Genomic DNA, 24,972 nt, shown 5'->3' on the forward strand with positions numbered 1-24,972 from the left:
AAAAGAATGCATCTCAATTTCAATGATCTTTATCAAAAACAAAATTTTGAACAATTTTTTCCTATCATGTAAAATATTCGATTTCAAACATCAACAAAAGTATTTTTAACACTATTAAATATTATATATCTTTTTTAAGAATTTGAAGAAAATTGAAAATAGATTTACAACGCTTACAACAAGAAATATTCAATTTAATTTCATATCTTTTTGATAAGTGTTTCGGAATTATGACTACGTTATATCTTATCGAAAATATTCATGAAATTATTATAATATATTATATTAGTATTTTAATAATTATATTGAATTTTTAAAGTTTGAAGTTGAATTTCTTATTGATATAAAATAATTAAAACATGTGATCTTATGACTTCAAAAAAACGTTAACTTAAACACAAAAAATAATATTAATTTTTCTAGAAACTGGTTGTGCAATTAAGAAGTTATCGTTTTTCGTTATGGAACAGTATGATAAAGATTCATCACGTATAATAGTTAGAATTACGAGATTTTCTATTAAAAATTTTAACATCCTGAAACAAATTAAATATGAATATCTGGATAATAAAAACCGGTCACGATTTCATTAATTCTTCTTATAACGGATAGCATGACTTATAACATGATCAGAAGGATCAACATATATAAAAACATCTTGTTTTATCATTTCGAAAAAGAAAAATATGATGCTAACTGGTAATAATAATTGCTACTTCATAGAACTGGACATTTATTTCAAATAATTTCAAGTTTATTTCGTGAAATCTTAAATAAATAATTTAATTGCAAATATATTTATTTATTTTTTATATTAAATATTTATCAATGTCAATTCAAAAAGTTATTTCTTAAATATTATTTTAAGAAATTTTCATATTACATTATTTTACAATCATTTTTTGAAACGATTCAATTAAATAATTACGGAACTATCAAAATATTTAAATTTTGAATGCTGAATTTTAAACTTGACAATACATTATCGTAAAAAAATTTTCTCAAAAAATGTTTGTAAACATTTTTCTAAATTATTGAATAAGTATACCGACTCTATTAATTTTGATTTAATATCAATTTCAAATATTCCAACATCAAAAATCAATATCAATCTATCAATAATTACATATAAATATCAAAATTATATATTTATATAATCAATATTACAATAAAACATTAAATTGTTTATATTAAATTATATTATTAATGAAATAAGATATTATTAAACTCTAAAAATAATATTTTATTATAATAATATATTTAATTTATATATTTAATTTATTTTAAAAATTTATTTCATTCCGTTTTTTCATTTTATCTAAGAGAAATTTAAAATTACTTATATATTATTAATTACTTATTATTTATTATTTATTTAATAAATAAGTTTTAATTGACATTTTTGTATATCATTTTTATGTCTCTTTTAATCTCTAGAATCGAACCTATCAATATATTTTATATAATGATACTTGTCATTCAAAAATTCATTATAAAAATTATTAGATATGCTAATTTAAATAATCACCTTATATTCAAATAATCAAATTTCAAATAATCAATATTTTATTGCATTTATAATTCTTAAATTATAGATTTTAATTCTAGAATTCTTATAGATTATTAATTCTAAAATTATAGATTAAATATATTTTCTAACGATTTTTGATTTGATTTGAATTTTGATATTAAATAATTAAAAAAGTAATATGATTCAATACTTCCTATTAAATAGTTTAGAATTGAATTATTTGAATATCCTTAATAATATTAGTATTAATTTGGCATATTAATTTAATGGCATAATAAAATATGTAGGAAAATTACTAAATATGTATGTTTCTAATAGTTATTAAATGATGCCAAGAACAATAAACTTGTCGAAAATCTAAAGTTGCAAGCGATGATATTCTTAGCTCAATTCAAAAATCAAATAGCGAATTATTGAAAGATAATCTAGAATATATTATCCTTTAATCAATTGAATTAAAAACTTATCGTAAGACAGCTATCTATGCCAGAATATAAAGCATGAATATAAAATAATTTTATATGTAATTCAAAAATTAATTGATTTTTACAGAGAAAAATTGCTCAAAATAAAAATATACAAAATACTAAAAAAAAATATCTACAAAAAAATAATTTTTCAAGTTATTTTTTATCTTATAAAATGTTCCAAAAATATTATTTAATTGGCAATTGCTGAAAAAAAAATAATATTTTCCTTTATTAAAACTTTTATTTTGACTCTGTTAACAAATTATTAATAAAAAACAGCCAATCAGAACGCATAAGCGCGATGATAATATGTGCTACTGATCGAGTTTGAACAAACAAATCCAAATAATATATATTAAAAAAAGTGTATTGAATATTTTTTTTATCCTATTTTTATTTTTTAATATTTTATAAATATTTTATAAATATTTTTACGTTAGAAAAAATTACATATAGATATTATAAAACATAAATCGAAATCAAGTGACAAATATAATATTTTCTCTTCTATAAAATATACGTTAAAAATACTGCAAAAATTTGAAATTTTTTATCAAAAAAATATTATATGTAAATATTATAAAACATAAAATCAAAGTTAACTAATAAAATGTAAATGAATATTATCTATTTTTTAATTTCTTTTAGAATACACATCTCACTTTAATAACATCAAACTATTATATATTCATTTTACAAAATGACTATTATATAAATATTTGGCAAATAATAAGTATGTCATTAATCATTTTTCATTAATCATTGATTATCGTTACAAATATGCTTCAAATCAAATATTAAAAAAAAATCAAGGAAAGAATCTTTGTAAAAAGTCAAGTTTTTAAAAAAAAAGTCACATCATTGATTAAAAATCAAACAATAGCGAAAATTTTATCTTTTTTTGATTTAATCCTAAGACAAGGTACTCAGATATGGCAATGATTAATCGATAACTCTGTAGGTCGATTAAAATAGATCCCGAGGACAGGATTTCGGAGTGATGCGTGAGTGGAATCGTGATTTGGAAGACCGCCAAAATTCAGCAGTTTCAGCTGCGTGGGCAACAAAAGGCCTTGTGCACCGAACAGACGCATCGGGAGAGATTGAAATAAGCAATTAGGGGCGCTACAAGTTTGGAAAACCCAGCATATACGTACTTATTACCATTATTCATTATACTTTTTTTTTCTTCTTCTTCTTTTTAATGTGATTTCAGTTTAACGATTGAGGAAAATCCGCTAATCCATGATGCTTTATCTTTTAAACGTGATTTCAGTGTAATTATAGTAGGAATTACCGAGTTTCTTATTTCCAGGAAGAAAAGTTTAAAATCAAAATAAATAGAAGTGACACGTGTATATTTTTACTGAGAAATCTATTGAATATAAATTAATAAATGTTTAAATTTTATAATAATGTTTAAATGTTTAATATTTTAATTATTTAAAATCTCTTATTATATTAAAAAGCTAAAAATATATATATTTTTCAAAATTATCATCTTATTTTATCTAAATATAGAAAAAGTAAACGTAAGTTTGAAATTTGAAATCATATTTGAAATCATTTGAAATATTATTTCAAGTAACATGTAATTGTTTAAAATAATTATGAAAATAATTAAATTGTAATTTATTTAACAGTCTATCAATGATGCTGGATCAATTGAGATATATTATAAAAATAAATAATTGTATATTAAATATAATTAATATATAAAATTAAATAATAATTGTATATTATAATTTAATTATTATGTGAAATTAATAATTATGTGAAAATATTTTTCGAATGTACATGTTAAAGATAATAAAATCCTCTACACTTAATTCATGTGAATTTAATAATATTTATAATAATATATAATTATAATTTATAATAATATATAATATATAATTAATTTAATAATATATTATAATACAGATTAAAAGTAATTTATGATCATTCGCTACCTAATTATTAATTAATTTTGTTAATTTTGTTAATTTTGTTAATATTTTAAATAATATTTCATAAGTCTACAATTCTAATAAAAAGAATTTAATTTAATTAAAAGAAAATTATTAGAGCTATTTTATATTTATGCTTGTTATTCAATAATTTGTTATTATTTGTACAATATTATTATTTAATGTTTCTATTATTTTAAATGAATTTATATTTTTAAATAACATAAATGAAAATAATGCTTCAAAATAAATGATTTCTTATTTCAATTTCAAATAAAATTTAAATCTGAAAACTTTTTTTCGAAATATGAACACTTTTATAACAGAATCTATTTTAAAAATTATCTAAAAAGATTGTTAAAAAATAATTTCCTTATGTAATAACACAAACAATTATATTAATGTTATTCTAGTTTTTTTTATTTTCTATATAAAATATCTCTTTTCTGAATATAAATCATCTATCATAACATAATAATATTTAATTATTAAACGTTTAGATAGAAATTGATTTACCATGAAATAACGGTCTTCAATATAAGAATAAATTGTATGTATATATGTATGTATGTATTTATATATAAACATATAAATGTTTATTTTAACAAAGAAAAATGTTGATTGCAATTTTACATTTCTAATAATTACATTTTTTTATTACAGAATTTTTAGTAATATTTATATTATTGAAATTATAAATATTCTCATAAATTTCATACAATCATGAAATTTTATACAATTATTTATAATATTTTACAAATATATGTATATGTAAGCAAAATTATATAAAATTGATACAAAATATTTGTTTCCATGATCGAAATAATAAATGTAATAAATTTATTTCATAATATATAAAAAAAAACTATAAGAAGATACAAAGAAATTATTCTAATGTGCTTGTATTTTTAAATATTTTCTTATGCAATTAAGTAATTATATTAAGTTTAAATAATTATTAATTTAAATAAAAATTAAAAAAATTAACAATATATTAATTTGCTCCAGTCTCTTCTATATATTACATTTCATTATTATTTATTTTTATGTTATCATAACATACATCTTCAAAAGAAGAATAATAACAATATTATCATTTCTAATTGTTTTTGTTAATTTGAGATAATTAAAAATCAATTCTATATTAATATAAAAATTGCTTTACTATAGTACATATTTAGATTTCATTGTGACATAATATGTAATATTTGTATTAATGCCAAAAGTTTTAAAAGTATGTCAAAATATACTTATTAATCATCTTATTTTATTATTTGACATTAACAATAAATATAAATACATGTAAACAAGAGAGAGTATGTATTAGTTTATTATACTTTATATTCAAAATGAATAGGACAGAATGAATGAAATATAATGTATATAATTTTTTAATTTAAATTTACAATCAATTTTTTATTTATTTCTTAAAATATAAATAAATAATGTTATTGTTCATTATTTCATTTATCATTTATTATTTCAAATAATTTATAATTATTATATGTAGTATCACAAATTATTTTTGATTAAAATTTTTATTTGCGAATTATAGAAAAAAAATTTAATATTATATTTATCATATTTATTGAATAAAATTTTCGTTAATAATTAATAATTAAATTTTAATTGAACTTTTATACATCATCTGAACTATTGATTGAATTATCCTAATTATGTGAATATTTATTACAAAGAAAAATGAAAATGTAACATATTAAGTTAATGCATAATCCAAAGAGTAAATGGTTGAATTTTCTTTTTGAATATAATTTAAATTTAAATTTCAATTATTCAAAAAAGAAATTACAAATAATAAGGAAAATTACAATGGTTTTCTATTATATTGAGTATTAATATATTTATGCAACATTTTTGAATGGTGAATTTTAGACATCAAAATAAATATGAAAATTAATGTAGAAAATATTAATTAAAATTTATTTATTAAATTATAAATAATTTAAGTTTTTATCACATAAAGAGAGAAATAGAATAAGATAATTTCATTTCTATCATATTGCCATATCATTCTGTTTTTGCTTCGCTTCATTTAACAAATTTAAATTGCTTTTAATTTTTAATAAATAAGTTTTAACTGATATTTTCGGAATCGATCCTCTAAAAGTGTTCCATGAATATATTAACACTCGGTATATTAATTTGATTATATAAATTATTTGCCTTTCATAACTATTTATATAAATGGAATTTAAAATAAACTATTGTTTTTTTAATATACTTTCTTCATTCATGATTTCATAAAATATTATATAAATCACACATACATACACATATACACATATAATATTTTATTAATTTAGGTAAGTGACTAATCGTAGTTGGATTTTAATGTTAAATTTCTGATATAGAAAGATAATATTATCAATTAACAAAGAAGAGAAGTTTCTTTAAGGTTTTTCTAAACCTAAAAAAAAATATCTAAAATATCTAGATATATAAGGACGAATATATCAAATTAGATCATTATTCTATAGAACATTTAGTTCTTATGACGTTAATCCTGTAATAATATATTGTTTGTTTATTCTATCAAATGATATATTAGGTTTTTTAAATTCGATTCGTATTTTTTGCAAACTTATATTATACGAAAAATTTATTGATTAACTATACGAATGCTGTTTAGAAAAAAATTATATAAATGCTTTCAAAAATTTAAATATCCAAATAACAAAAATGAATAATGATCCTATTAGTAAAAAACAAAATATGCTATTGTAAGGATAAGCGCCAAAAAAAAAATCCATTTTAGATAATGGCCTTGCAATATTGTATATATATTTGTATATGTTTTATGTATTATATGTATTATATGAATATTGTTAAGTAAATAATGATAAAAGTGTAATTTTTTATTTTTTATTTTGGAGGAAAATTAATAAAATAAGGTTCATTTATATCAGAATGATAAAAAAAACATTCCTAATTTTTAGGATAGATAAGTGTTATTTAATTTTTCTTACAAAGAAATAAATTTCTTATAAACATGAATAGAAAGAAATATTATTTAATATTTATTTAATCTTTTTAAATATTTTAAACAAATTTCTATTTTAGTTAAAGTGATTTATAAGTTTTAAGAATTAATATTAATAAATAACTATGTATAAACAATAGATTGATTTTTTTTTGGTTATAAATTTTTTTCCATTTCTATATATTTTCCATTTCTATATATTTAATATCTTTAAATTAGAAAATTGATTCTAAAGCATCATTCTTTTTAATCGAAATAAAAAAATTATAATATTGAAAATATTAATTTTTTTTTTAAATTTTATTAAGAATATTATTAAGATATGTATTATTTATATTTATTTATTTATTAAGAATTTTTTTTTTATTTAAAGAATAATATTTATAAAAAGTTATGAATTTTTTTATTATATATAATTGTATATAATTGTATATAATTGAACATAGGAAAATAATAAAAAGATTTATATATAAATTGATTCATATAATTAATAGAGGGATTTTTTAATATGAAAAATGTAAGAAAAAATTTTTAATCTAAAATTAAATAAATCAAATTTATTATTTTTTGTTTTAATTTTTTAATAATATGTATAAAAAAATAAATTCTTTTATATGTTAATACTATAAAATTTTTTTTATAAAAATGTTTAAAATAACTAAAATGTAAATTTAAACTAAAATAATTAATTTTCTCATCCTTCTCGTCCATAAAATTTAATTTTTAATTTAAATACATAATATTATACAAAATGATGACATTGTAAACATTATACACTATCATAATACTATTAAATTAAAATAATTTTTATAATGATATATTACTTTTGAATAATAGATCAAATATTTTGGAAACTTTTAATTATAAATATATAAAGTTAAAGATCATGTTCTATATAATCTGATATAATATATTCTGATATAATATATAATGATATATTATATTCTGATATAATATAATATGGATAATTTTTTTAAAAAGATTTTAGAAATTAAAACAAAAAAGTTAAAACGCAAAAGTTGCAATACAAAAATATCAATTAAGATTTATTTTAGAGATTTTATTAAATTACCAATTTGCATTAGATAAACTAAGAAACAGATCAAGACAGTTTCATTTTCATCATATCGCTATATTTATTTCTATTTCTCAACTAATTATTTCTATGTCTCAACTAACGCAAAATTGTTTATATAAATAATTTAATAAATAATTCTCCGACATTTTTTTATACAAATTTTGTATTTATTTTGCGAAATAATACTTGATTCTCATATCTACGATACAAATTTGCAAAAAATATTTCACAAATATATTAACTATCGTTTAGCCTTACATTCTAAAATATTCACAAAAATATATTCTATACTATATATTTTCAACGATTATGATATATTACTTAAGTTAGATTCTGATATTAATTAATTAATTTCATTCGTATTAATTAATTTTTCTCAACGAAATCAATCACAGAAAATAAGATTAAGAAAAAATGACCGAAAACATTAAAAGTGACATTAACTCGAGAATCAAGATCGCCTAAATAAATATTTACACACAAATCCTTTTCTTTCACGATTTCAGTCCGTTGAATTCCCGCCCGTGGTTATATTCATATTTTATGAAACGCTCGCCTGTATTTCACTGACGATTTCAACTCGAACTGTTCCATCGTTTCGCAGAAATGAAACGAAACGAAACGAAATGCCAACCAAGTCCATGGACTACTGCGACGCACTAACGGTTGCACGTTTGTCATTCTGCCAGAAATCCGCCGTCCTTTGTTGCATCAAATGTTACGCGTACATTTCCGGCATGGTTGCATGAGAGTAAATTGAGAGCGGAGTGAACGATTGTGCCAAGCCAAGGTGCAACAAACGGGATTTCATAAAATAATGACGTCAATCGGTGAGTGGAAAGGGGAGTGGGGAAGGAAAAAAAGAAGAGAAAAAGTTGGAACACTTGCTGGCGAACGCAATATTACGTCATAAAATATTTCTCGTTGCCAAAGCTGTCACATATGAAAACATGAATTGTAGTGGAATCGGAAGTGATGGATGAAACGAAGAGTTACAATGTTATTGCAAAAATTGTTTCGAAAATGATTTGTATATGAATGATTGCTATTATAAGCGAACATTTTAGAAATATTGTTATGCAAATTAGATTTTTTTTTTACCATGTTTGTATTCATATATCATGGAAATAAATAAATTATATGCATATTATTATTGTGTCTAGTCATTGAAGCAAATCGAGGTATTTACATTATCTCATCTGCAAATTAAAAAGAAATAATAAATAATATATGTATAGTATCTAAAAATGATTCATTAAGATATTTGAAGATGTACCATAGAAAATTTTTGTAAATATATTGTGTTGTATAAGTACAGAATACGTCCCCGAAATTGTGATATAAATAGTCGAATAATGGTTTTACATACAAAAATAAATAAAGAAAAAAGAATAATATTTTTTTAAATCTTCAAATAAAGTGAATTAGAAAAATTTTTACGTACAAAATTAATTGATTTCCAATTAAATATGAATGAATTATCGATAGGAAAATAATTCTAAATAAAAATAAGCAAAAAATATCGAATAAATTTTTTTCATCTAAAAATTATTTTTTCATTATTCATTATTTTTTCGAATAAGCTTTTTAGAAAATTAAATTTAAAAATTCAATTTTCAATCCCGATTTTTAAAGAAACATAGATATATAATTTATAAAATTTTATTCTATATTTTTTATTTATTTCTACATATAAATTATTATCCATTAATAATTCATTTGTATTCAATAAGGAATTAGCTAATTTCATTTAAATTTGAAAAATTTTTTAATTTTTATAAATTTTGATTTAAATAGTTGAAAATGAAGCTTTAAATGAAAAATGTATTATAAATGTATTATTCTTTTTTTCGATTTTTGGATATAGGATCATCACTCGATCATTTGTATTATAATTTCGGAGACATTTTATATAATTATCATATTTATTAAAATATTCTATTAGGATTGTAAATAAGCACAACTAATAAAAAAGATAAATCTTAGAAATAAAAATATTTTTTAAATTGTTATGAAAAATATGATTGAACTGTATTGAAAAATATTTCAAAAAGGTTAATTTCGAGAGATTATTCGATATGTAATAATTAGAATATAAATTCAATAATTAATATTTAAAATCATTAGTAAATTCAGTAAATTTTTACTGATAATTTTTATGACTCATTTTTATTTCATAAAAAAATAATAAATTCTATTTCTAATTATTTTTTTACTAATTTCCAAATCTTAATAAAATTCATTTATTATTATTACAAATATTATTTTAATTGTATTTTAATTTTTTATTATATGTAATATATGAGATGTAATATATTATACATAAGAATAATTGAAATTCTGAAATAATTAAAAAAAAATTGATTCATCGAAAAATATAGTAATATGAAAAAATATAACTTAACGTCATAAATGTGGACAATTGCAAGGATTACGAGAGCAGAATTTTCTGACTCGTGATGTAGTTTTTCTTAGAAATTTATTATAGTTTACATACAATATATTTGCCATGTACCAAAGACATCAACATAGTAAATAATTCTTTATATGTGTAGAAATCTAATAATATTGACTCTTTTCAAATGAATGAAAAACGATGAATATTATTATTTATGTATAATATATAAATTTCTAAATAATAATCAAAATAATGGGATTAAATAGGAATTTTTATATAATTAAATTAAATTATATAATTAAATTAATATCCTTACAAATTTTTACAATTGAGTTAATTGTATTAATAATAAATTTTTTTTATATAAAATAAAGATAAAAAAAATAAATTTTACAAATTATGAATTACAATACAAATTACTTTTTTAATTTTATGTAAAATTATATGATGTATTTATGTATGATTTTATGTAAAATTATTAAAAAATTATTTGTTAATTTTTATTTGTTAATTAAAATTTATGTAATTTATTTATTTATCAATATTATTATTATGATTACTTAAAAAGTTTTGTAAGTGTATTATGATAAGAATTTGATATCATAATATCATAATATTACAAATTATTATTATTATTATTATTATGTTGAAATGAAAGGCAATTTTTATTTCCTATTTTTTTAACTTTTAATTTTTTAAATTATATTATAATTCATGAAAATGTATATTTTTGTTTTTTAATAGAAACTTTAAATATTTTTTTTTTATTATTAGTATTTTACAATATGAATCATAATATTTAAAATATTTAATAAATTAGAAATCTAGAAAAAGTTTTATTTTTAATCAAGTTAATTATTTACAAAAAAATTATTTTTTGAAATAGCAGAATTTTCTAATTTTTAAAAGTATTAATCTTCAATTATTGACATGATCTTTTGCACAGCTGTGAATGAAGTAATCAGTTTAATATATCTCAAAAAAGAAAAAATTTATTATTTAATTATTTTTATTTATTATGCAACTTTATTATATTCAAGTATTTTTTAAACATAAAATAATTCTTTTATTAATATTAAAAATAAAATTTTTTATTTGTTATTTTCCTTATGTTTATAATGTTTATAATAATATATGTTTATAAATATTTATATTAAGTTTATATCAAATAATATCAAATTGTATTAGATATTGTATTAAAAATTTGTAAAAAGCATTGATATGTTATTATAAATACGAATATTAAATTTTCATACAATTTTTATAAAGTAAAAAACAAATGTTCAATAAAGAAAAAATAAGTTCTAATAAAAGCTTATGTATATTTTTTTACATAATATAAAGTAATTAGCTAATTTACTGATAAAAAATATATACAAAAAATAATAATTTTTTTTTCATAGAAGGTTTATATATTGAATTATAAATAGTTACTGTGTAGCATAAAATTACAATTTAATTAAATATTCAATAGTCATTCTTAATGTACACGCCATTTTGAATAAAATAAATCTGGTCAACGACAACAACAAGATAGTTAAACGATAAACAACCAATTAATTATAGCATGAATAAAAGAAATAAAAATAAATTAAATAAATATGTTACAACATTTATTATATTACTATTTCAAATCAATTGTTAAAAACATGTATTTAAAAAAAAATGAATATGAGTCACAAATTTAATCAAAGATTCTTAATTCCCACGAATGAAATTGATTCAATGAAATAAAAAAAGAAGAAAATATTATTCATATACACGGTAAAAAAAGAATTTCGTAATGACACGTGTAGCGAAACGTAATGTAGCAAAACGTGACGATGATTCATCGTCACATAAACTCTTGCTTCTAAAGAAAGGTTATGTTAGCTAAAAAAACTGCGAAGACTATAGAACTAAGATACATCTTAAACGTTTTACTTCTGGAAACTGTGAATTATATTTCTATAGTAATAATATATTGCGATATTTTTCTCGGAATAAATATATACATACATGATGTAATTTATTTATAAGATATCATTAGAGAGTCGATAAAGAGGCGATAAAAATGTACACAAATTTACAAAAATGTTAATCTAATAAATTGAGATTTATTTATTAAATTATAAGTAATTTAAATTTAATTAGATGAAGCGAAAAAGAAATAAAGTGAGGTGATAGAGATAGAACAGTCTCTCTCTATTTTCGTTTCGTATTTTAAATTATTTAATAAATGAGTTTTAACCAACAATTTTGTATATTAACTTTTATGATTATTTTTTCTTCTACAATTTCATCGATCAAAAATATTTTATATACATATATATATTAACATTCTATATATATAGAGCGCGTTTCAAAAATATAGTAATATAACTTAATTAAAGTAATTTCAAATAACTTTTTTTTTACAAAAATTTTTTTTTTTACTTTATTTACAAATTATTAATAAAAAGTTATTAAACAATTCAAAATATACATATACATAATATATGAACGAAATAAAAATTTAATACAGTTTTTAATAAATTGATTATTTTGATAAAAAATTAAATTGTCTTTTAAATATATATTTTCAATATTTAATTTTTTTTGTTTAGAAAATTTATTAGAATATTGCAGATTTGTGATCGAATTAATATAAGAGTTTTAATACTTATAATTGAAAATAATATTAATCGAAGTTTGAATCAACAAATTCAATATATTTTATTTATTGAAAAACAAAATTTACAAGTAAAATTAATTATTTCATATATATGAAATTAATAATTTCATATATAACATTTATTTAATACATTATTAGAACAATATTATTAGAATTTATTTTTTTATAAATAAAAATAAATTAAATATATTTGATTTATTTGTTTATTTGTTGTTTTACGATAATTTCTAAATTAGCTGTCATACTATTAAAATTTTTTTTTTTCCTAAGATTTTCTGTGTTTTAAAATATATTATAAAGTATTGCATCCTATACATGAATGGCTAAATTCATTCAATTCAAATTGATTAAAAATCGATAGAAAAATAAAAACGAAAAATAATTCATTTCATCGCTTTTTTTTTGCTGCGAACACAGTCGCAACAAATGATTAATATTTTAGAAAATTCTTCATACAATATACAGTTGATTCCAAAAATATCCAACTTTATAAATATTTTGTATTTTTAATATATGATTTTTCATCAAATAATTCATCAAATATATTTCAATTTTCAATTCATTCATCAAATATCATCTGTGTTCAGATATTGAAGAGGATAATGCTTTTTGAGTGAAGAATTTGGACAACCCTTTGCTTTATATATTTGTTAGAAATAATTTGACATAGTTGGAATATCAACATAATTTTGGGACTTGATGATATTTTCCACTTATGCCAATCTGAACGGCAATTAGTATCATCGTATTTGAGAAAAATTAAAAACACTTTAAATTAGATTTCTGGAAAATAGCGGATTTTGTGGAGTTACAGTCTCATTCTAGGAATTTTTCTTAAATTGGGAATATCGCTCAATTAGTACGCTGGTCCATAATGTTATTGGTTGTTTGTTTACTACTCCTGATCTCACGAGATAACCATAAAAGAAATTTAGAGGGTACGAGTGTTTTGAGAGGATTTTTTGAATATTAGAATTTTTAAAAATTTAGAACTCTTTCAGAATTTTTGAAATCTCAAAACCTTCTCAACTTAGAACTCTTTCAATTTCAGAATTGTTTGAATCTCAAAACCTTTTCAAAGAATTCTTATAAGCTCAGAACTTTTTACATCTTACAATCTTCCGAAGTTATAATCTTGAACTTTAGAACATTGTGAATTTAATAATAAACATAAATCTTTATTAGCATATGAACTTTACTTTTAATTGCCTTACAATAGAATTTAGTAACAATAAATTTTTAATAAATTATTTTAATATTTTATTACAACATACATTTAAAGTTTTATTATATACCATAGTCCAAGTTTAATAATCTGTTTACAAAATTTATAATAATTATCATTAGATCCTATATCTAATGTAATCGAATATTTTTCAATATTTCTCTTTAAAAAAAATATAATATGTACAGTTTTATACAGGTTATTAATATTTAAAATGATTAAAATGTCAGTTTTAAATACTAAAACAAATACAAATATACAGACATTGCTATAAATAATCTAGTAAACTAGTAAAATTAATATAATTTTTTTAAAGTAATAATATGAATTTTATATTACATAATAAAAATAGTAAAAGTGATTATTTACATGAAAAATATTTAAATAATTTAAAAATTTATATTTATTTGCAAAAATTATATAAAATATGATTTCAAATGATTTCAAGTACTGTTATGAAATCTATTTCGTAAAAAAAATATTTAATTTTTTAATTATACTAATAATAGAATATATATATAATATATAATAATAAACATATATGATAGAATTTTTGAAACATTATAAAAATTAATATTATAATGATATTATATGTGTATATGGTTTTATCATTATATTATATAATTATAATTAAAATTAATTTCAAACGATTTTAAACAATTCGTAAAAAAATTTTAGATTTAGTAATTTTTATTCAAAAAATATTTAATTAAAAGCATTTTTTTTAATTTCATTTATTAAATTATTTGAAAAAATAAAATATTATAAAAAAATAGAAAAAAAATAAAGTTAAAATCAATACAAATCGCTATAATTTATAAAATTAAATCTTCTCTTCAAATATTCAAAGATGAAAACAAAAATGTTTTGAATTAAAAAACAATTTTCATTAAAATTTTTGCCAATTGAGAATTATTTAAAAATTATTATAAATTAAATATAATTTAAAAAAAGTTACACAATAGAAAATTATTAAAAAAAACATTATGTGCAGAAATAATCATAAATAAATGCCTAAACAATTCTATTAGATTGATAGTGACGAGTTGCAACACATTAAAAACATTGCATATATTGCTGCTATTTTCAAATTAAAATTAAAATTAAAATTATTAAAATTAAAAACTATTTTAACATTGATTATGTCTTTTTCAGAAATATCTCTAAATTTGATGTTATATAGTAAATTCATATCAAATAACAGTTTTTGTAAAAATAAAAAATACTTGATAACTACGTAAATTAAGATAAATAAAAATACTACGTAAATAAAAACTATGATTTTTTAAAAATTCTTTTTAAAAACGATTTTTTTAAATTTATTAAATATTTACAACTTTAATTATAAATAATTGTAATTATGTATATTATCGTATTCAGAAACTTTTCTCCTGTCTTTTAAAATTAATTTGAAGTTTCTAATATTTTTAATTAGCATGTAATATCTTATTTTTGACAAAAAAAACGCATATTGTTTTTACAATAATTCGTGTTTATTGAAAAGTAAAGATAATTACACTAATTGGATTTGTATTTAAGGTTTTTATAAAAATCATAATAATTATTTATATAAAGTATTATATTATAAAATTAAATTCGTATTGAATAATACAATTATTAAATTGTATCCTAATTAATATTAACTTTAATTTATTATACAGACAGTAAATAGTCAATAGATATTAATAATGAAATAATTAAAATAACATTAATAATAAAACATAACAATAGTAATAAAACAATTTATATAAAAACACAATTTTATAGTATTACTTTAATATATGTACATAAATATATATATTATTATTTAAATGCTAGATATATTTCTAATAATGAGAATTAATCAATTAAATTATAAAATCATTGTAATATATTATAAGTTTAACTATTCATGATATTTTATTAAACAATTATATTATTCAATTGTTCGTAAAATTATTACCGATTGAATAATCTTGATTTTTATTAAATCTATTATTTTTTTAATAATTTTTCTTTATACTGATGTACATACGTATTTAAAAAAAGAAATATAGAAAAAATATAGTAAATAGATTCTGTCAATTTATTTTAGGAAAAAACATACGCGTTAATCAAAACAATCAATATATAATCTTTACTCATTTATTTTGATTTATAATTACATGTGCAAATGATTCTATTAATATCTATTAATATCTTCCAGAAACAATATTTATTACGCTTAAATAGCATATAAAAATAAATTTATGTATATATCGAAAAAAAATTTTGACTTTTAAAATTAAGATTTTATAAATCACTAATATTTAATAAATTAATAATAATAAATAAAGAATGCTAATAATTTCAATTAATTTAAAATAATAAATATGATTTTATAAATTTTCTAATTTTAAACATCAATTTTTTTTACATCAAACAATTTCTGTTAAAATATCTATTTATAACATAAATTATATTAGATTATATATACAAATAATAATATATAAAGATATATTATTTTTTAATCAAAAAAATAATCATATTTGATTATTTTTTATAGTTATTTAATTACAAATATTTATTTTTACAAAATATTTTTTACAAGAAAATCATTGATTATTTCATATTTTCAGAAAATATAATATTTACATGATTTTATACAAAATCATCAATTTTTACTTATTTGTTTTGATCAAAATTTTAAAGTGTACATAAATTAATATAAAACGAAATTTAAAAAATATAATTTATCTTATTTTAATTTTTCAAGATTTTAATTGAAATAAATATTTTTATTTTTGCAACGATATAAAATTTTATAAATAAATATATTTTTAAATATATTTATATTATTATTTATTACATTTTATCATATTATTTGTTTATTTATATTATTTATAAAATATAAAAATATAATATTATATATTTATTCGTATAAATAAATATATAAATATAATATAATATATATATTCGTTGATTTTAATTAAATTATATTTTGTTTATATCGAATTGAAATACAAAAATTATAAATATTAAATAGTTACAATAGTTAAATAGAATTTACAGTATTTGTTTATAATTTAGATATTAAATAAAATAGTATATCTACAAATAATATTTATTTATAAATATTTCAGTATTTCAATATATATTTATTTTAATTTATTTAAAATTTTTCTCAATTTCATGATAATATTTGCAAATTTGACCGTTCCAAATCCAATATTTGAAAAGTCGATTATCGAAATAAGATTGTCTTCCTATTTATTATTTATTATTTGTAATATATTCTATCATTGCAAAAATATTAATAATGTTTTAGTATAAGAATTAGAAATCGAAGTGATTTGTTCTCACTTTGAAACAATTGAGAAAATATAGCATCATAAAAAAATTTTTTATCTTACGATCTTTTCTGATTGGAACTGCCGGTAACATGTTATTCATGACATGAAAGTTTCATGGAAACAAGCCTAGAGGGAGAAAGAAGAGCAAGGAAAAAGAAAGGAATTTACAAAGATTGAATCAAATCGTCAACAATGAGAACCAAAACTTTCTTGGAAATTGAACTTCTCCGAGAAATATTTTCTACTATTTTTTTTTACTTGTAAACATTTTTATGATTAATCATGTTTAAAATTATCACTTTGAATTTTTTATCGTAAAATTTAAAATATCATAAATTACTACTTAAAGATACAAAATGCAAAAAAGGATATCATATTAATAGAATTTCATGATTATGAAATATTTGTTTAATTAACAATAAAATTTTTTAAAACTAACTTATTGTAAAAAATTTTGCAAGAAAATTTTATAATTTTTTTTAATGATAATAAAATGTCTAAAAAATATTCATTTTTATTATAAATTAAAGTAATTTGAAATGTTTATTAATATTTTTATTATGAATTAATGAAAATTTGATATTTTGTAATTAAGAAATCAATAATTTTTAATATCAGTTTTTTTTAATATCAACTTAAAAATATTTTCAGCAAAGTCGAAAATTTTGTGTTACAATTCGAAATCTGTATCAAAATTAGGAAATTATGTAATTGTGGCAATTCTAGTTATACTATGACAGCAGTTTTTAATTATTTTTAAATTTTTATCTCTTTCATTTTGTACGGTAATAAAAAAATTTTGATATGATCAAAAATTTTTATTCTAATTGATCTTCGAGATTAAGAATTTATCTAAATAAAATATTTGAACATTAATTTATATTCTTTATTTATATAATACATAACTTTATTAAATTTATTAAATATTATTACTAAAGATTATTGAAATAATAAAATAAATAACTTATTTGAATAAAAAATATTTCTTTAAATTTCATTAGATAATTATAATATTATTCTTTTTATTTTTTATTTTTTATTTTTATTTTTATTTTTTATTATTCTTTATTTTATTATTTGAAAATAAATGATTTTTAAAATAATTTTTTATATATTATACGAACTATTGTATTATATATTAAAAATAACTATTTTCTTACACTATTTTATATATATATATATATATATATATATATATATATATATATATTTCTAATACAATATGTTAATTGAAATGAGATCAATTTTAAGTCCAAATATTATTACATTGCAAAATAATTTATCATTTATCATTATGTATTGTTAAATGTATATAATAAAAATATTGTATGTAATGTAAAATTCAAACTTTTTATTATTTATAAAATTAATATATGCTGGCTAGAAACACTCATTTTATATTTTATATTTATATATTGCATCAGCAGTTACCATATTTTCGCTAAGTTTCTTCTAAATTGCAATGAGTAATCCATTAATGACTTAACTATCGTTAAATAGTATTCACAAAAAAGATATGATTATTTTAATATTAAATTGTAAAATAATTGTAAATTATATTTTTGCTTTCTTATATAAATGCACGCGATAAATAACTAAAAATAAATGATGAAATATAGAAGAAAAGGATATTTTTTTCATAATATTATTAAAAATTAGTCTCCATAATATTTAACTTATTAAAATTTAAATTTGATTGACAAATTTTGTGAAATTCACAAATAATTTAAAAATTATTATTTTCATCGATTTTAAATTCTTATTCAATAATTTTAATAATATAATTTTTGTTTTTATTTTAATAATGTTTTTTACTAAATAAAAATAATTTTAGATGAAAAAATTTGAATTAGATTTAAAATAAATTAAATAAAATTATTACTTTGCAAATATTTTTAATTTTTTTATATTATACTTGAATGTTTTATATATTCATTTTAGAATTAATTTAACGTAAAATTAAAGACAAAAATATTATAAATTTGTTTGATTTCTTATTTTTATTATATTATTAATATAATTTCTATTATTATTTTTATTATATTATTAATAATATAATAAAAATAAGAAATCAAATATGTTTAAAAATATAAAATTTAAACTTTATTGTGTATCAAAGATTAATTTTACATTAAATTATCTTTTGCATCAAAAATCTAAAAAATTGAAAATAAATTTCTAATTTTCAATAGAAAATGATCTTATAATTTTTTTTTCCTTTCATTCTAAATAATATTTTGCTATTGATTTAAGATAAAATATATAAAATAGTTTACATGGGTCAATAATTGAGTTAATCCTTTATTTAAAAAAAACGTAAACAAATTTTATTGTAAAAATTTTATTGTTAATAGAAATGTATATTTAAATAGTATTTCTTAACGTAATTTCCCAACATTTCCAAAATATATATAATAAAGACTTAGCTTATAGATATTATTTCATGTAATTTTTCAAAAAATTTTTTTGTTTATATTATATTTCTCATTTATTCTTTATTTATACTATTTATATTATATTTATTATGTTGTTCATTTATTATTTTCTTTATTTGTTATTTATATGTTCTTCATTTATTATTTTCTTTATTATTTTTTATTCTTTTTTCTTTATCATTGCATCCTTCATTTTATTATCTATAAAGTAATCAAAATAATTAAAATTATTCGCACTTATATATTTTTCATATTTTTGAAGAAATCTATATGAAAAATCGCTCAATAAATAAGGCATTTTGAAAATAATTTTTTCTCTGAAAAATTTTACATACCATATATTTTAAATTTAGATTTATTTATTGTATAAGATTCCATTATTTAATAAAATAAAAAATTTATTAAGAAATTAAGAAAAAATTTTTTATTAAGAAAGAATTTTTTAATGTAACATATAATTGATTAATGCAGTTCAATCGATATCCTACATCAATTATAATGTTACATCAATATCTTTTTTAGATTAAATATTGAATTGATGTTAATATCTTTATATGATTGACATCAAATCTAGAATTGTAAAAGGCGCTTATTAATTAATATTCAATTGAATTATTAATTCATAAATTCAATTTCTGATATTTGTAAATATTTCTTAATGTATCATAATGGTAATTTTGTTATCTTTCTACATTTTCAATGATATTCGCAGCAATTTTCAAAATATTCTTCATTATTTAATTGTTAATAATTGATAATTACAATTAAATTATTTTTTTTATCATTAATTTTAATTTTTTTCATTTATTTACTTATATATTAATTACCAATTATAAATATGTAAAATAAACATTATAATAATAAGTACACAAATAAATATATATATATATCCTAATACTATACATATATAGTAATTGTAATTCATACAATAAAAAATAATTTTTTAGCAAAAAGTAATTTTAAAAAGAAAAATTATAATAAGAAAATAATGATATATGAATAATACTATTGAAATAAGTGAAAAATTAATTATCATAAAAATAAATGAATTACGGATTTATATGTTTATGCAAAATTTGATTATACAGATATACCTATGATGCAAAAAACACAAAATATTCAAAGTATAATATTCATTTTAATATTTGAGAAATAAAACAAATCTCCATTTAAATTTTATTTTTTAAACATGTTCATAAAAATTTGATTTTGTATAAAAATTCGCAATTTCATATTAAATAATAACATATCTTATTTATTATTGCAATAATAATATTGGAATTTAAATCTGGATTCCCATGATAGATCGAACGATCTTTCCGAACAAAAATGAAAACATTTTCTAAATGTTCATAAAAATCACATTTTTACACTATAAATATAAAAACAAATATAACTTTGTTGTAATGTGCAATACCTATATCATATCTATAATTATTTTTGAACAAATGTTTTTATTATTTTATTACCTAAATACTTGAATATTTTTTAAATTTTATATATAATTTTATATACTGTAATACATTATATTACAAAACGAGAAAACGACGCCACATAATGTCGAAATATAGAAGAATAACAAATATTAGTAACCTTTAATAATAAAGCGTTTTTATTATTATTTATTTACTTTATTTATTTACAGGATATCCCATTTTAAATGATCCATACAATTATTTGTGTAACTATTAATTTTTTAAATAATCTCTCAAATAGAAATTGTGTTATTTCGAAGGAGATGTTTATAAATCTTATTAAGGTAGATATAAAGCTAATTACTTTAGCATATAAATTATTATAATTATAACTAATTTATTTTCTCATAATTATAATATATTATAATTGAAGTTAATTTATTTTTTTATATAAAACAATTATTTTTTCATATTTTTTAAAAATTTTTTTAATTTCTTTAAACATAAAAATTATTGTAACGAAGAAATATGATGAAGTAACGAATATTGAAAACTTACAATTATTTTAATACTAAATTCCATATTCAATGGAGTAAAATCAATTTTACAATCAGGTAATTGAAGACCACTTTTAATCAAACTGATTAAAAGTGGTTTTCTTTTCTTCTATGTATGTGATCTATTTTATTTCCAGGCACGATCGAACAAGTGGGAAACTGACTTCCGTTCGAGGACATCAATCTTTTTATTCGTTTCGAATGCAAAATGTATTCCAATGAATCGATTAAACATAAACAAAAGAAGTGAATCGTTAACTGAAGTGTTTCTTCTTTGTCAACGGAATTCTTTCTTTCATAAATATAATAGGATGTTACTCAAAGTTAAGCAACATTGCTTAAAATGATTGAAATATTATTTATATAAAATAATAATAAATAAGAAAAAATATTTCTTAAAAAATTGTTATTGTATATTTTTATACATTATATTTGAATATTATACAGAATTATACAATATTTTATTGTTCAATATAAATCGTATATTTAAATAATTTAATCTCGAAAAAAAAATTTAATTTAATTTTTTTAATAAATTTAAAAATTTATAAATTTCATAGATATGCAAAAATATACATTAATAGATAGAAATTTTATATTAATAACAAAATTAAAAATATCTAAAATTGCTGCTACTTTTTTCTATCTATTCTATTTATATTCTAATTATTTAATAAAATATAATTAATAAATTATCTAAATACATAATTTTTCAAATAGATAAATTATTTTAACGGCTAATTTATTTGTTATGATTATTTTAAAAATTTCGTTTCTTTTTTTCTTTATGTAAAATACTTGATGAACAAAATTTTATAAGAATAGAAATTTAAACATTGCATTGCACGTATAATAAAAAAAAATATTTATTTCGATTAATCGTTCAAATTCATATTAAAAAATATATAATTAAAATATTTCTTACATATTCGTAAAATCAAATAAATGCTTCATATATATATATATATAATATATCAATTAATATAGAAATAAATTATTTCAAATTAATCAAAGAATTTAATACAGAAAAAATATTTATATCCAAATATTTTTATTTTTTATTTTAAATATTATTATTATTATTATTATTATTATTATTATTATTATTATTATTATTATTATTATTATTATTATTATTATTATTATTATATATTTTATCCGTCATTCATAAATACAGAAAGTTCATGAAAAAATTTTTAAAAAATTTAAAATTTAATATATTGATTTTAAAATTTATTGCAATAAGATCTTAATTCAATTAAAGGAAATAAATTTGAATACAATAGAATATCCATATTTGATAACAAATAATTAGAAATTTCTTTTTTTATATTTCATTTTAATATTTCATTTTATATTTCATTTATTTGACTTTATTATAAATTCTATTTATTTTTTTTTTTATTTACAAAAGTAATCTATTAACTTCACAATAAATACAAATTTAATAATTTATAAAATAATATCAATTAATAATAACATCAATTAACAATAATATGAAGTTTAAAAAAATTTAATGTAAGATATTTTCATTGATTCTTTTAACATTTCATTATCTATGGAAATGTTTCTATTATATTATCTTAATTATTAATTAATTTTTAATTTTTATATTTAACATTCTAATTTTAATTTTTGTATATAATTTTAAATAATTTTAGCCATCGCCAAATATCTTATTAATTTATATTTTGCTTGTTATACTTTATAAATGTTTCTTATTCTAATTTTTACAAATATAATACGAAATTATAATCTTAAGCACTATTTATTTGCAATAATTCTACTTAATCTAATCTAATAAAATCAAATAACGAAAAGAAAAATATTATTATTAAATATTATTATTATTATTATTATTATTAAAAAATATTTTAACGAAAAGAACAATATTCGATATATTACAATATTTTTTTTTTAGAGACTAAATTCTTTCTTGATCATTTCTTCATATCATACTATATAATATGTATTTACTATTAATAGAATAAATTTTATCAAGAAAAAAGTTCTTTTAGTAAAGTTCTTTTTGCAAATTAATTCTTTTTAAAATAAATTCTAATTATATTTATTTTTATAAATTATATATAATTGTTATATATGACATTATATTAAATTTTTTTATATTAAATTTTTTATATTAAATTTAAATTCATAATTTATTTTTATAATTTTATTAGTTAATTTATAGTTTTTAATGTAATTTTTAAATGTAAAAAGAAAAATTTTGTATATGTTTTAAGAATAGGATGTCTATCTTACAAAGCTGATATTTAAAATGAAATCTCTAATAATATTTGAAATAATAGGAAGATATGATTCTTTAATTAAAGAAATATTATAGTAAAAGATATTCGCTTTCTCGTGATTATCATACTATTTTGAAAAGATTACAGATAGGTTAAACAATAATAATTACAAAAGAATAGCATATAATATATTATAAATATTTTAATTATTTATAAATATTTTTAATTATAGATTTCATAATTTATTTACTGAAATCATATAAACTTTTTAATATGTTGAATATTAATTATATTCTATTTGTTTCTGAAACAAGCTAGATCATTTTTCTAATGCTATAAATATTTCATAAATTAAAATTATATTTTCATCATTAATAAAATTTAAATTAATAGATAAAATGCATGTTTAGAATAGCATTTTATTTAAGACTAACAGAAAATTATTGCATAAATAATTTAGAAATAAATAAAACTATATAAAATTATAGGGAAATTAATAAATTATTACATTTCTAATTTTAAATAATATTTAAAAAATACAAATCATTTGAAATAATGGTATTCAAAATTATTAAAAATAAATTATCTTTTTTTTTTACAAAAACAGAATAGGAATTATATGATAAGAATTATAATATTAGATAAATATTGATTTTTATTCTTAATTTCTATAAACTCTCCATTGTTACAATACATTTAA

This window comes from Apis mellifera, linkage group LG13 (genome assembly GCF_003254395.2).
Source record: "Apis mellifera strain DH4 linkage group LG13, Amel_HAv3.1, whole genome shotgun sequence".
Taxonomy (NCBI): domain Eukaryota; kingdom Metazoa; phylum Arthropoda; class Insecta; order Hymenoptera; family Apidae; genus Apis; species Apis mellifera.